The sequence below is a fragment of the Pleurodeles waltl genome, chromosome 11 (assembly GCF_031143425.1).
Source record: "Pleurodeles waltl isolate 20211129_DDA chromosome 11, aPleWal1.hap1.20221129, whole genome shotgun sequence".
Lineage (NCBI taxonomy): Eukaryota > Metazoa > Chordata > Amphibia > Caudata > Salamandridae > Pleurodeles > Pleurodeles waltl.
Window position 1 is genome coordinate 833,864,035 of NC_090450.1, and position 12,607 is coordinate 833,876,641.

The window sequence follows — 12,607 nt, forward strand, 5'->3', positions numbered from 1 at the left end:
TCTGAAGCACACATAGAACATAGCTTATCACATACCCTGTTGGTCTTGCTGGTCCTCAATGCCAGTACTGTCCTGTCCTGCAACTCCAGGCACCAGCTCTGCTTGGATGGCTGATGCCACCTGCTCCTCCAATAGGTCTAGCTCCTCTGATTCTCCTCCGGTCCGCATGGTTGTGTTTAGGTTCTTGGCCAGTTTCTCTTTGGTCCCATGCTAATTGTTATGCAAGCGCTTCTTGCACTCTGGCACTGTCCTATCAGTTTCCCTACACTATTGCTCCTTTCCACTATGGGCTGCCAAATACTTTCTTTCTTCCATAATGGCAATTTTGAGGTGACAAATCTGATGTTCATGTCTTTTCACCTCTATTACTAGTATTTCATTCTCCTCCCCACTGTGATTATTCTTCCTCTTCCCCTGGGGTTATGTCTGGACATCCTGGCTGGAGTTGAGGTTGTTAGGATTGTTACCCGGACTGCTGCTGCTCCCTGCTGCCTGACCCATCTCTCCCTTTTGAGTTGTCTGAAACATTTGCTTCCCCACTGTGTCACCTTTTAATGGAGTAATGAAGCATTAGGCACTCCATTGTGACACAAAGGTGATTTGTGGCACATAACAACCCACAAAGAAGCCTTGGATCAGTTTTCCAAGATATGCATCAGTTTTCGCTGTGGCATACGTCTCACAGAAGCATCACTGTTTTTTACACATCTTGGGCCATTATGACATGGTGTGCCATACTGTAAAATGGCGCATCCGTGTCTTATGGAACTGTTGTACCACAGCACAACTTTTTATGATGCATCAGCTTTCATAAATATGTGCCATAGTGATTTAGGTCAAAGAATTAGACCAGAAACCAACACAAAAGTGGTTTATGCCCGTGTTCACAGTAACACAGATCATAAACTAAGTAGGCACTGTGCTAGGTACCATTTTGGCCACATACTTAAAACACCAGCAAGATGTATAAATGCATTATAAACATGTGCGAAAGACATATAGACAATCTATGTGCAGTACTTCCCAGCATTGTAAATCAATTTGATAACTGTGCAGAAATACATACACAATACTGAGAGCTATTGTTACATGCACCAGCATGGATTTGCACTTGGTGTAAATTAACACTTGTCCATGTTAACATGGTATGGTACAAAAAACCATTAAACAAACAAAACCACTAGAGAAGAAAATGCTTACCAACACAACTAATAAAGGGTGGACCATAATTCATAGAGAAACAGAAGATCCAACAATGCCATTGTGATAAATTATTATAATCTGATGATGGACCCTATATTTAAAGTTAGCACAGTAGACGTTATGCATGCAAATCAAATTCTCTATAAAGCTCTGTAAGCCTAGGCATATTTCTACCTAGATGCTGTGGACTTTATGCCAAACAAAAGCAAATCATTGTTTTGGAGGAGGAAATGTTGCCCATAGAGAGATGATCTGAACAGACTGAAATAACCTTGGGAAGCAAGGGCATTAGACGTCCAGCGAGTTCTTTATATCAGCTGACCTCCCTTTAGAACATCATAGAGCGAGATATAGATTTAGTAGATGCAAAGGTCCTTTTGTCACAACACAACAGAATTCTGCAGTAATCTGATGCCTCAAGATATAATTTAGATGTATGCAGTACTTAATAAATGACCAATATTTGCCACATTTGCGTCTCAGAAAATGTTCCTTCATAGAGAGAATTTCCTTACCAACCTTTCCTACCATGGCGGGTTTCCAACTCTTTTCAATCAAAAAAGGATAATCAATAAATTTCCATCGATTCTTAATTGTAACACATTTTCTAAATCCCAGTTCCTCAATTTATCAAATTTCGTAAATCACTAGATTTGAACACAAATGGAAAGAATTAAGTCGGTGAAATGGGAGAGGCGGTGAGATACCCTATTCATAAGTCATTCTTTGATGAAGGACTCCTAAGAGAAAGCGAAGGGAATATTGTTCCCCCATCTTTCTCTGTTCGTATGACATTAGGGCTATGGGACTTGATCTAATTTCTAGCCCCAAGAGGGGAGGATAGGTAGAGCAAACTGTAATTTTCAGCACAATATTGAACAGTGTTAAATTCATCATGGCTAAATGAAATTGAGATGAACTGCTATATAGTGCGAAGCAAAGCATGAAAGTAATACACACCCTAGTCCTTTAGGAAGATCTCATTTGAGTACTTAAGTCTTCCTTCCCTTTCCCCTATCTAATCATTTTTTGCCATGGCTACAACTCTGAAGGTTTATTCAGAAGCTATAACAGGCAATTTGATGAACAGTAAGTTTAGGAAAGTCCCCCTTTTTGCCCTGGTCATCCCTGAATGTTTTGGACAGATATTGGTGGTTACTGACTCATGTCTGTGCCCTGGGTACTGCTAACCAGTCCCAGGGCCACTGCTCTGTGTAAAATGCCTTATGCAAATTAGGCTTACTATAATTGGCTGTATCAACCTACCTGTAGGTCCCTAGTATATGGTGGGCATGTAGCTTTAGGGACCCCAGTATCATTTTAAAGGCATGCCTGCCTTACTGTCTTCTTTTAAGTTAAAGTTAACCCCAAATTTGACTTTGGAATTAAAAGTATTTCCAAGCTACCTTTTTGTTACATATAAGTCACCCCTAAGATGTGTCCTAGGTGCCCCCAGAGTTAGGTGAAGTGTAACTGTAAGCAGGACCTAATAAAAGATGCTTTATAAGCCAGGGGAGGGCAAAAAGCTAAATTTGTTTTCACCCATTGTAGTGAATGGTCTCCATAGGGTAATGGGGGAGACTTTGTTTTAAAATAATAAAGTCTTATTTTGCATAATTAGTACCAAATTAAAAGTTATAATAAATCCAACAACTTGCCACAGTTTAATCTAATATAATATGCACCTAGAAATAGGTTTAGAACTCTTTCTAAAAGTTATCAGTTTCTGGTCTTTAGTGTTCTTCTCTGATTGGCCAGCATCTGGCAGCCTAGACAGGATGCCTTGATGAGGTGTGAAATGGCCTGGGTTGAACACAAAGAAAGTGCCTTGGGGAGGAGAACTGCCTCAGCAGATGCTGAAACAGGATGGGGGAGAGCAGCCAAACTGTACATCAAAGGAGGGAAGGACATTTGGGCCAGAAAGTGGACCTCCCCTATGTCCTGCAAAACCAGACAACCAGGTGCCCCCCAAGTATATTAAGAGAGGGCTGGAAAGTCGTGTTCCAAGGGAGACATAGCCACACCGGTGGGTGGCCTCAGCCAGACATCACCTCTGAGATAGAATTTTTACCAACTTGGATTCTTGGAGAATGTTGCTCCCTGGGACTGATTTTTGCCACACTTCCCAGGAAATGGTCACTCAAGGGTGGTGGCCTGCACGTGATTAGACAGAGGCCCCCTGCTTTCCACACGCAGGAGCAAGGATAAAACTGGCAGGGCTGCATCCCACTTCAGATCCCTACAAGGAACAAGACAAGAAGCAGAAGGATTGCCCTGCTGGAACCCTGACCTGCACCTGGACACTGCACTCTGAAGGACTGCACCAGCTGCACACTTGGGCATCCCCACTGCAAGGACTTTGCCTGTTACCAACTACTTCAATAAGGGACTCCCTGTTTGCTATAGGTAGAAAATAGCTGACCAGAGTACCCTGCATTACGCCCTGAAGAAGTGACCAATGGCCAGTGGTAATTTTTGGATTTGAGCCAGGTGCATTGTGGAAGTTGGGGTCCGAACCCTCAAGGGGCATCTCAGAGCTTCTGGAAACTTGGGGTGAGTTGTCTACTCCTAAAAGAACTTTAAAGACCTTCTGGAAGAAGATCCAGAAGTTTGGAAAAGTTTGGAACAACTTTGGAAAAAAGCTCCAGAAGTGGACTGACCCAACGTAGTGAATCAAGCTGCCCTACGTTGATTGCAACCTGGCCTGACTTGCAGGTTCTTCTCGCTGAAAAGCTCCGGATCCCCAAACCTCCAGGATTTCACCTGGGGCTCATGGAAAGTCAATCCGATGACATTGACTTGAAATCAGCTTGCTGTAGAGGGTTGTCCGACGTGGAAGAGAAAAAGCTCCATAAAAGTTTCCAAGTCGAACATAAAAAGGTGACCGAGTCTTCCCATGCAGTGTATCCAAAGAGGGCTCAAGGGAGGTCGGCTTCAATTTCAAGTTCATCCCAGACAAACATTTTCATCACAAGAAACTGTCTAACTCGAAATGTAGAAACCTTCACCGAGGTCTCCTGTGATGCATATCCAAAGAGAGCTCCAGGGAGGTCGGATCTGACTTGAGACTTCATCCCGGTAAAGAAAATCTTCAAGAAAAAGATTAAGGGCCTGAGTTATGAAAAGGTAGCGCCACCTTTATGTAATTTTTGAATGCAAAAGCTGTGCAGATTTACAAAAAAATAATTATTGTTAGACTTGACATCCTTGGCGTGGTGTCCCCTAACTTTTTGCCTTTGTTTCCCAGGTTGTTGATGTGTGTGAACTCTGTTTTTGCTGTTTTAGTTACTCTGGGCACTTTACTACTGTTATCCAGTGCTAAAGTGTAAGTGCTCTTATGTAAAATGTATGTGAAATTGGATTTCCATGATTGGCATATTTGATTTACTAGTAAGTCCCTAGTACAGTACACTAGAGGTGCCCAGGACCTGTAAATCAAATGCTATTAGTGGGCCTGGAGCACTGGTTGTGCCAGTCACATTAGTAGCTCTGTACACTTGGCTCAGACCTGCCGCTGCACTGTCTAGGTGTGTAGTTTTAAACAGCCAATTCGACTTGGCAAGTGTACCCTCTTGCCAGGCCTAAACCTTTCCTTACATGTAAGACACCCCTAAGGTAGGCCCTAGGTAGCCCTATGGGAAGGGTGCAGTGTATGATTAAGGTAGGACATATACTAATGTGTTTTATATGTCCTGACAGTGAAATACTGGCAAATTTGTTTTTCACTGTTGCAAGGCCTATCTCTCTCATAGGTTAACATGGGGGCTGCCTTTAAATATGATTAGAGCGTAGATTCCCTTTGGGAGCAGATAGACATGTGGAGTTTTGGGTCTCAGAACTCACAATTTAAAAATACATCTTTTAGTAAAGTTAGTTTTTAGACTGTGTGTTTGAAAATGCCACTTTTAGAAAGTAGGCATTTTCTTGCTTAAACCATTCTGTGACTCTGCCTGATTGTGGATTTCCTGTCTGGGTTATTTTGACAGTTGGGCTGCTTGCACCTCCCTCTAGACAGTGACACAAAGGGAGCTGGAGTGTAACCTGCAGGTCCTGATTAGCCATCTGTGCTAGGAGAGAGGGGAGGAGTGGTCACTCACACCTGATATGGCTGTGACTGCCCTCACACAATGCAGTCTCCAACCCCCTGGTGTGTGTCTGGGGCCTGGCCTGGCAAGGCAGAATCTCACAAACAAGAAAAAATTTCATTTGAAGCAGGACCACTTCAGAGGCAGAAAGGGGTATAAGAAGGGCACCAAAAACCCTGAAAATTAGATCACTTCTAGAATCAAGAGGAACCTCTGCCAAGGAGTAGAGCTGAAGAGTTGAGGATAAGTGCTGCCCTGCCTGTGACTGTGCTTTGTGGAGCTATCTTGCATTTGCTGCGTCTCCCTGTGAAAGAGGACAAATACTGGACTTTGTTGTGCATTCCTGCTTGTGAAGAATCTCCACTGGCTTGAACTGAACTTGCCTCCTGTTGTTGAATTCTTAGGGCCATCAAAGACTTCCCCTCCCAGCACCTGGAATCTCTGCTGAGACTTCTGCCCTGGCAAGTGTTGCCTTATCCAGTTCCTGGGCCCTTGAAAGATGAAGCTGGCAGACGAAGACTGAAAATCCATGCACAGTCCACCATGCAGGGAAATTTTCAATGCACCTTCCGTGAAGCGGCTGAGATACGACGTGCTGCCGGTTTCCTGGCTGAAATCAACACGTCACCTGCTTTGCGGCTGGAAGATTGACGTAATGTGACTGGAGAAACAATGTGCAACACCTGCTAATGGAGGTTGATAATGATGCAAACCCCACGCAGCGCGGTTTTATGATACCGTGTGACCGGATTTTCAATGCAACCTCTCTGGGTGTGGAAAAACAACGCAAAGCCTACCCGGACCCGAGGTGCCTGTCCGGATTGATGCATCGCTCTCTTGCTGGAGAGGAAAAAAACACACTCCGAACTGACCGGAGGAGGAACGATGCACGGTCTCGCTTGCGAGTGAGAAATTGACTCATCGCTAGCCTTTTCTGATGCACACTCGCCCGTGCAGTGTTATTAAGCCTGCCTACTTGTGCCAAGCTACAAATGGGGTGAGCAGAGGTTAACTGAGTGTGATTCTCCTTTACCCTGGCTAGAGTGAGGGTCCTTGCTTGGACAGGGGGTAAACTGACTGCCAACCAAAGACCCCATTTCTAAAAATTATATTTTGTAAGATTGCATAGCTTTTGTGTCAAAAAATTACGTAAAGGCGTTGCTAACTTTTCATAAATTAGGCCTCCCACTCATTGTAGCCAAGCAGAGCTCCATTGCGGTAGGCCTCAAATTGTGACTTTGCCACGGTCGAGTGTGACCAGATGTCCAGATTAGCGCTTTTAGTTTCTGTGCACTAAAAAATATATTCTTTAAAAATTCATGTTTCTGGTTCGCTTTTTTGGATTTTTGTCATTTTAGTGTCATTTTAAGAATGAAAAAAATAATCTATTTTTATAAATTGGTGTTGGATTTGTATTGTGCTTTGGGTATTCTCTGCTCATTGCCAACTAGCAAAGGTTGAGCTGGGAGTAATTTATTGAGACCTATCTGGACCTAGTGGGAGTTTCTGGACTATTGCTAAGTATAGATACTTACCTATCTTTACAAATGGTCCACTTTCCAACAGCAACAATCATAGCAAGCACATGGAACTAATTTGACTGAGGTCACCCACTCAAAATATTAGACAGTGAGCCTACAACTTTGGGTCAAAACTTTTATGAGAGTAGACATGGTTTGCAGAAATGTATATGTTATACTATTGAAACATTAAAAGGAATGGTAACCGATCAGCATTTCAACTGTCACTGCATTTTTCTATTTATATGAGAATAGAGATCAGAGGATGTGATGCCCATTTTGTAAAATAGCTGTGGAAATAATAAGGGATCTGAAGAAAGACTTTACTTTTTGGACACATTTGTTAGTTTACGCCTTGACATAAATGGCTCCATGGGGAAAAATAGGGAGCTAAAGGGCAAACATCTCTGACAGGAATTAAACCTGAACATTAGGCCCACATTAGGAGTGGTCTCTTAGTTCCGACGGGATTGGTGAAAGCAGTTACAGGCCCCATCGGAATTATGAGTTCCATGGGAACACCATGTATCATTTAACTTTCAGCTAAAGATTGGTTGCTAACAGCAGCAAAATCTGCAGGTGAAAGGCAATCCTAAATTAATCATTTCTTTGTTCACCATCATTGTCCCTCTTCTACTGGGATGCATGTAATCCACCGTAGCTAGCTGAAACTCTGAAGATGGGGATAATCCATCCCATTTACTAGGCCAGTCATAATGAGGGCCTTAGTGGTTTATAGTCCTCTGGGTATTGAGGGTTGGGGCCAACATTCATGCATGCCCAGGTTCCCAAAAAAGTAAAACAATTGTGTTGAATTTACTAGTTGCACGATTTCTTGTTTTCTTAAGAACCTTCTTCATCTATTGCCCCTTGGAAAGTATGAGGCAATGAGATGTACTTGTGAACATGGGTTATTCAGGTATGGAGAACGTAGGATATTATCTTCCACTGTATAGAAACAACCACACTACATTTTCTATGCCACAAGCACAACTGATGTACATGGTATAGATGTATACAAAATTACCTTCAACATACATACTGAAGCTATGGGGAACTTATTGTGTCTGGACACAAATTATGCATAGTCAGTTATCCGAGCCACGGTCATTCACATTGTATACGGAGATGGGTAGGTGCTGTAGTATTATTACCAGAATGATGTTTTACTTTTGAGTACACTGTTTACCAGTTGGTGTGTGATGTTCTGGTACATGTACATCCCGATGACAAATGATGAGCATGTTTTCTGTGGGAATTCATGTTGGAGCCCAAGTACTAAATGTGATATCTTTTGGGGGGAGGGGGTATTACGGTATTAGAGATTGTGTTTGTTCAGGGAGGGATATACTATAGGTAGGCATCCCCTGGAACCTAGTGTTTTTTTCAAGTAGTGCCTTTCGCTTGGTCAGAATTTGTGTTGTTGTGGTCATAGTTATTATTTTTTTCCCATTGTAGATAGTCCCATTGATGAGATGTGCTCATTCATGAGGATTGATTAAGAAAGTTTTAGGTTGTTTCTTTTGGTAAGGATCCCACATATATTGTCTGAACATTCCTTGAAACATTTACAAGGCAACTCGTCCATCTGTATAGAGTGTTGCACAAAAATGTTATTTTCTTGGGTCATCTGTTCCCTTGGGAAATGTCCCCTTGGGTGTTTTGGATAAGGGACCTCCATTGTGTGGCTAATTTGTATAAATTCCATTACAGAACTGATGCATTAATTCCAGATGGGATATTTGACAATCCATAGTAAACCCAGTAAACAAATGGAGCTACATAATTGAGGTATGGAGAGGAGTATGATATGCTGACTGTTGCATGCTTACTGAGGCCTTTAGCTTTAAATAATGGTAAGGTGTGGTATGCGTTGGATGGCAACACAGGTATATGACAGTGGTGATGGGCCAGCAAGGGTGGTCTCTTAGGCATTGTCTGGTGGTGAGATTTGTCCGTTCAAGTGGTGAGCTATATTGGGTACACATGTGTTGCTAAGTTACCTGCTGTTATAATTTTGTGTTCATGGTTTATACTTTTTGTGAGCCTTCTTTCATATTTTATGTTTTAGGTTTGCCATCCCTGCTCCAGCTGCTCCTTTTTAGCAAGGAAAAGTGTATATACAGTGCCTCGAAGAAGGTGTACAGCTTTTTTGTAAACATGCTTCGATTCGAAACATGATTCAGCACCATTCGGCCATTTGGCACCATACAAGCAGAATACTCAGAGATGATTGTTCACTATATTGAGGAAGATAATAAAATGGTTGTGCACCTGCCTATGGGACCATGTTAATATATTGGGCCAGACAGTAAAATGGTCTTTCCATATCTGCCCAATGAGGAAGTCTGTGCATTGCTTTTATGTGATCATGTCTTCCAAACAATGATTAATTTTGTAAAATGATGATTTGATAAATTGTTGTCTGTTTTTGTGTACACACCCTAATGATGTTGAACTTCATCGCTTTAATTGCCTGTATTGCGCATGGGTGCAGTATGAATGTGAGTGCTTGGTTGGTATTAGCTGCGTATTTTCAAAGTAAGCAAAGGGTTGGAATGGAATCATTTATGAGGTTATGCATGTATTTTAACCTACTGTGACATTACAGTGAGGCTTTGAATTCCCTTGGACTCAGGGTAATTTTGTGATGACGGATGTGAGCAAAAAGTGTTTTGACCAGCATAAACCCTCCAGATTGTGTCATTTTGGACTGCAGGATTATTGCATCTTTACATTAAGAAAACTAGAAAGAGTCTTGCCAAATTTAACCTTCTGTTAAAAAGTTTTTGAGTAATAATTCCTAAACTCCCATTCTGTAAAATGAAGGCCTTTTGCTTTGCAGCTAGGGAAAGAGTCTCAGAACTACTGACAAGGGTACACATGCACAATTGTGTGTGGGCTGAGTGAGAAAAACTACTGTCTGACCTACTGTGGTATGTGAGTAGTCTGTTAAAAGAGAACCTTGAATACATTGGTTAAAGTCTTTTAAGTCCTTATAATTGAATTTGATATCCAAAGAGAAATGTCCCTTTCTTTTGGTCACTCACTCACCTGGTTGCAACCCTAGGTTCATTGTTAGACCTCCAATCCAGCTGGGGCAGCTTAGTGAAACAAGTAACTCCTGTATGGTTCCAAAGACTGCCCCCAGAAGGGAAATGGAGATGGGATTAAACAAGAAAAAACACACTTGTGACACTGAAGAAACAGCTTTGTTGTCTGGCACACTGCCTAGAGGGATCAGTGCTCCCTGGACCTCGTTATCCTCAATGCAGATGAAATACACTAAAAACAAGAGGCAGTGTTACCCATAGGTTCCTAACTCAGAATGAGCTATCAATTATTTACAATATTTGTACACTTACAGGGAGCATCACAAATCTTTCATGAGAGAGAGCAGAAACCACTTCAAGAAAAAACTGAAGATTTTCTGGCACTCAGGAACATACAGGATTAAGGTTCATGTACAACTTAAACCTTTAGAAGTTTCTCCCAAAATGCTATATAAAACCTGACAGGAAACACAGTGGCAAACTTTTAGTTGGGGTACAATAGAGTTCAGAGCGCTGCAATGAAAGAGTCCATAGCGTTGGGCTTCATGGAGTTTAATACCCAAACAATGTCCAATTTCTGAAAATATGCTCACGCCTTCATAGTAGTCTGGCTTAAAATTATGCACATTTGCTAACCTATGGATCAGTGTGCACTAGTCTAAGGGGAAAGCACTTAGCTATGTCTAGTACTACAACTGGAATCTGAAGACAAAAGGCAACTCTGTGCAAGAGGCTCAAGAGGATGTGGAATCGTAGATCATGAAGGAAGGCACTGGAAGCATTGCAGATGTCAGGATCACGAGATCATCAGGAAGGTTTGGAAGACTAGAGGGCAGGAGGTGAGTGCAGGGACTATGCTTGTGCAGCCCTGGAAATTAGGCAAAGCGTTGATCCAGGTTCAGAGAACGTATTTATGCTGGAAGAAAACACATTCCAGAAGTGGGGAATATTCCAATGAAGTTCTGGAAGATCACTTGTTACATACAATGGATATGAGGCCTTCCAAGAAATAGATGCAAATGATAATTGTTAAAAAAAATAAAAAAAAACAACGGAACCCCAAATGCAAGATAGTACAATTCAGTGGTTCACAGTAGTACCATAACTATCCTGAAAAGACACATAATAATCTGCAGGTAAACAGAGTGATTTTGCCTAGCAACAGAACAGAAGGGTCAGTGGTTCAGACTTCCTGGGAGGAAAATCATGGAGCGCTCGATGCTGGAAGGCTCCCACAGGTGACACATGAATGGGAGAACTCAGGGCAGGAAGGTGCTACAAGCGAAGGGTAGCATGAGCCCGTTTAGTAAATCCCGCCACACATAGGGCACAAGATGGAGTTGTGGCAGTTTTTAAATATAATATAAGCCTGTAGTACTCATTAACATTTTGGGAAGAAGCTGCACAGAATAGAATTTTGAAATGGCTCAACATAAGAAAATAATTATTTTTTTCTTTATTATAAGGGTCTAGAGTGCAAATGCAATGGTTATATCTCAGAACCACGGGTGCCTAAACCACCCGTGGCTCAACAACGAGGTTGGAACAACGGCCTCGTTCTAAGCACTAATGCCTTTACCATGAATGCGTTTACAACGATTTTACCATTGTAAACACATTCCTGGTAAAGGCATTAGCAATCAGCATGCACAACCCAGCATGCTTCCACCCCAGCCCCCCACCCCTTAAACCTAAACCCTGACCCCCTCCCCCAAACCCTAATCACCCCAGCCCCACACCCCACCCCAAAAACTAAAAATACCCTGAATCCCCACCCCATCCCTAAAACCAAAACACCCCAACCCACCCCTTAAACCTAAACCCTCACCCCCTCTCCCCCAAACCCTAATCACCCCAGGCCCCCACCCCACCCCAAAAACTAAAAATACCCCGAGTCCCCACCCCACCCCTAAAACCTAAACACCCCAACCCCAACCCACCCCTTAAACCTAAACCCTCCCCCAAACCCTAATCACCCCGAGCCCCCCCACCCCAAAAAACAGCCCCAGTCCCAGCCCAACTTACCTCCTCCTTCACCGCGTCCACTCCGACTGCCTTCTTCTGTACCTTAACCACGCATGTACGTTGTTCAGACATGCGTGGTTAAGGTACCAAAACCAGGAAGTCGTGGAAAACGAAAGCGTTGTTTTGCTTTCATTTTTCACAACCTTGTGTTTCCCAAATGCAATATTAATTTGTCCACTTTTCACCTTTTTGCACTTTTGTTTTTTGCAATATTTCACTCTGCTAGCGCTAATATGATTTAGGTTTTTGAACAACCCTCCAAGACCATGTGAACTGTTCTACTGGTCATCTGGCAGATAAAAGCCACTCCCAACAATAGGCACATCATTCTTCTAGCAGAGAAAGAGGGTGGTGGAGATATCTTCATAAATTTGTAATCTAACACTAAATAACAAAGATGGGTACGTCATTCTTATTTGAACAAAGGGGGAACAGGCAGAACTTTTACACCAGCTACACAAGAGGTTTCTTTGAAGTCCTTGACCCTCATTACTATATCGAATTACACTGCACCTGGAACCATTTTCTCACACCTAGTTTTCACAGACATGGGCACAATGGACATGATTTTCTTTGCCTGTAATTCTGCCTTTTAAAACTTCACAAGGCTTTGGCCAAGCCTTGTCCTATGCTCCACTCTGAATGTCTCTGGAAAGGGGAAAGAATCCAATGTTCTATCTCCATGAACTAATCTTCTCTTCCCTTCCCCTACTTTTCTCTC